At 37.5% G+C, this 3,386-nt stretch overlaps 1 pseudogene; it reads right to left on the bottom strand.

Annotated features, from left to right (window-relative positions):
• Positions 1-1,117: 1,117 nt before the first annotated feature.
• LOC102815503 lies at positions 1,118-1,438 on the bottom strand (annotated as a pseudogene).
• Between the last annotated feature and the right edge of the window lie 1,948 nt (positions 1,439-3,386).

Below are 3,386 nucleotides of genomic sequence, written 5' to 3'. Positions count from 1 at the left end.
CATCAATTAATATGATCATGTGATTTTTTTTCTTTGTTTTATTTATGTGGTGGATTATGTTGATTATTTTTCTAATATTGAACCATCCCTGTATACCTGGTATGAATCACACTTGATCATGATGTCTAATTTATCTATATATACTATTGGATTCTACTGGCTAAGATTTGGTTGAGAATTTGTGCATCTGTGTTCATGAGGTATATTGGTCTATAATTTTCCTTTTTATTTATTTATTTTTGTTAGAACAACTCAGCAAAATAAAATTTCAGTTTATTATTGAACAACATTGTTTCACACATACATCAAATAGGTCACAAAAAAGCATAGACAACAACTTCAAAGACCATAAAAAAGAAAAGAAAACTTTTATCTTTGGCCTTTTCAACCATCTCATACAAACCACCTACAGCTAAGTACATACACACAAAAAAGTTACTGTAATGCTCAAAATAAGATTACAATTTTGTTGTTGCTGTTATTTTTGCTTTATAAAGTTTTTTTCTCCTTTCATATTATAATGGACATGGTCACACCACACGCAAAATCAGAAATCAGACAGAGAATACTCAAAAGGCTGGTTTGATCATCCCAGGTCATTAAAAATGGCTAACCCTAACAATATGTACAAAAATATAAAATGCAAATAAAAACTCAACAAATTTTCATTTTTAAAGTACTTTTAAGAGAAAAAAAAAAACAGGACCTTGGACGTTTTGGTTCTTTTTCCTCCCATGTTGTAAATTCACATTGTGGTTTTGGCTGGGTGGTAGTGAGCATGTGTCATCTGCGGGTGATGTTGCTCAAGGTAGGCAGGTGGGCCTCTTTCTTCTCAAAGGTTACCATGTTTAAATTCTGAAATGGGAAATGGAGGATGGCCTTTTTGAAAGATTAACTTTTTCTTTTTTTAGCTGTCTAGTCATCCTCATAAGGAGCTTTGGTAGCATAGTGGTTACGAATCGGGCTGCGAACCTCAGGGTCAGCAGTTCGAAACTACCAGCTGTTCCACGGGAGAAACATGAGGTGTTCTGCTCCTGTAAAGATTTACATCCTCAGAAACCCCGTACAGGGTCATTATGAGTCGGAACCGACTCCACAGCACATAACAACAACAACAGTCATCCTCATCATTCTTCTGCTTCTTGGTGTCAACATCCTCATCATCTTCAGCTGTCCATTTGGCTGTAGCTCTCTCAGCTTCCTCATCTTCATTTCCATCTTTTTCCTCAACATTACTGTTTTCCTTTTTCTTCTCATTCTCACCTTCTTCCTCTTATTTGTCTATATCATTGTCAGTCTCCTGTCCTCCACTTTCCTCATTAGTTGTCCCATTAGCACGTACATCTCTTCCATTCTCTCTTTCCTCCACAACCTCCTTCTACTTCTTTAAGTCCTTGGTGGTGATCTTGAAGCTGGTATTCACAGCTTCATCTGACATGGTTAGGTACACTGGTGATTCGATATAGTGGATGACAAAGAAAGCACAAGTTCAGGGATTCTGGTGAGAAAGCTGCCAGAGTCCTAGATGAAGAAGTCCTAGGCATGGTAGAGGTTGCTAGAGTGAGCAGGAAGCCAGACCCAGGAACAGTGTAAAGATGGCTTTCAGAGCATTCAGTGGGCTATACTTTTGTTTTTAGTGATGTCTTTGTCTGGTTTTGGTATCAGAATAATGCTTGCTTCACAAAATGAATTTGGGAGTTTTTCTATCCTTTATTTTGGAATAGTTTGAGTAGAATTGGTATCAGCTTCTCTCTGTTTGATAGAATTTGCAAGTCAAGCCATCAGGGCCTTTTTTTAGTTGGGGGTTTTTAATGAAAAGATCAGTTTCTTCTCTTGTTATAGGCCTGTTCAAGTTTTTTACTCCAGTCTTTCTAGATTTTCTCATTTGTTGGAGTACATTTTCTTCATAATCTCCTGTTATTACACATTTTACTTCCATTAGTTCTATTGTGATATTCATCATGTTGCTGTTGTTAAGTGCCATCGAGTTAATTCCGACTCATAGCGACCCTGTATAGGGTTTCCAAGGAGCAGCTGGTGGGTTTGAGCCGCCGACCTTCAGTTCAAATGGCTTTGCAGTCTGGTGCATTAACCCACAGCACCACACCAGGACTCCAATATCAACCATATCATTTCTTATTTTTGTTATTTTTACCTTTTCCTTCTTCTCTTTTGTTAGATTTGCCACTGGTTTGTCAATTTTATTAATCCTTTCACAGAACCAACTTCTTGGCTTGTTAACTCTTTCTGTTGTTTTTCTGTTTTCTATCTCATTTATTTCTACTTTAACCTTTATTGTTTCTTTCCTTCTGGTGCCTGTTTTTCTTTACTGTTTTCTTTTTCTCTGTTGCTTGCAGTTTTGCTTGTCTGTTTTCTTTCTCTCTTGTGTGTGTGTGCTTTCTCTTCTTGCCTCACCCATTGAGAGACAGCAACTGTGGCCATACAACCCAGCCATAGTCATTCCCTCTACAACTCCACTAATTGACCAGGATCCAATATCAGCTGTGGTAAACTGGATCAACATCAACAACCGACATCAACTAAATCTACCTTTAACTGAACTGCATGAAAAGTGAACAGAGAATGGTGCACAAGTTCATCTCCTGATCAAACTTATCAGAAAGCAGTTGGTGAGTGCCTAAAAACATACCAAATACACTTATCAACTTAATACAAATACATTACCACAATGCCTCAATAGCAGCAGACAAGCTTCTTTCACATGAAGAAATAAGACAGTGTAGATCAAACAAACGAACAAGAGGCAGAGCTATAAAATGTTTTTGAAGAAAAAGAGATAATAGAACTACCTGAAAAAAATTTCGGGAGAATGTTGTCTCACATGAATCTTGGGATTTTACAGGTATTTTCCATTTTGTTTTTTCTGATTATTCTTCTAGCTTACTAACATTGAGAGATTTAGCTTCATGCTCTCTAATTCTGGCTCCCACTGATTCAAATCTACTCTTTTCCTTCAATGTATTGTTTATTTCTGATATCTTATTAATCTTCTGGATTTCTGTTTGTAGGTTTGCACTGTTTCCAGTCCTTTATCTACTTGCTTGTTCTTACAGTGCTTTTCTGAATTCTTCCTTGCTTTCTTCAACCCTTCTGTCAAGTATGTTGTTGTTGTTGTGAAGTGCCATTGAGTCAGTTCTAACTCATAGTGACCCTTTATAGGGTTTCTAAGGAGTGGTTTGAACCACTAACCTTGTGGTTCAAACAGAGGTGTTTGGAGGTACCTCTGTGCCACCTATTGGCATCTTCCTTCACAACCACCTGAGAAAGTTCAAGGTGGCCATACTGAGCCTGACCAGCCCACAGAGATCACCATTCTGTTTTCTGAGAATTCAGAATGTGGACATAGAGAGTGATTTCAATGTAAC

This window comes from Chrysochloris asiatica, unplaced genomic scaffold (genome assembly GCF_000296735.1).
Source record: "Chrysochloris asiatica unplaced genomic scaffold, ChrAsi1.0 scaffold00176, whole genome shotgun sequence".
In the NCBI taxonomy this organism is placed as follows: Eukaryota; Metazoa; Chordata; class Mammalia; order Afrosoricida; family Chrysochloridae; genus Chrysochloris; species Chrysochloris asiatica.
Note: the sequence above shows the minus strand (reverse complement) of the source record. Positions and strands in the feature narration are given on the sequence as shown.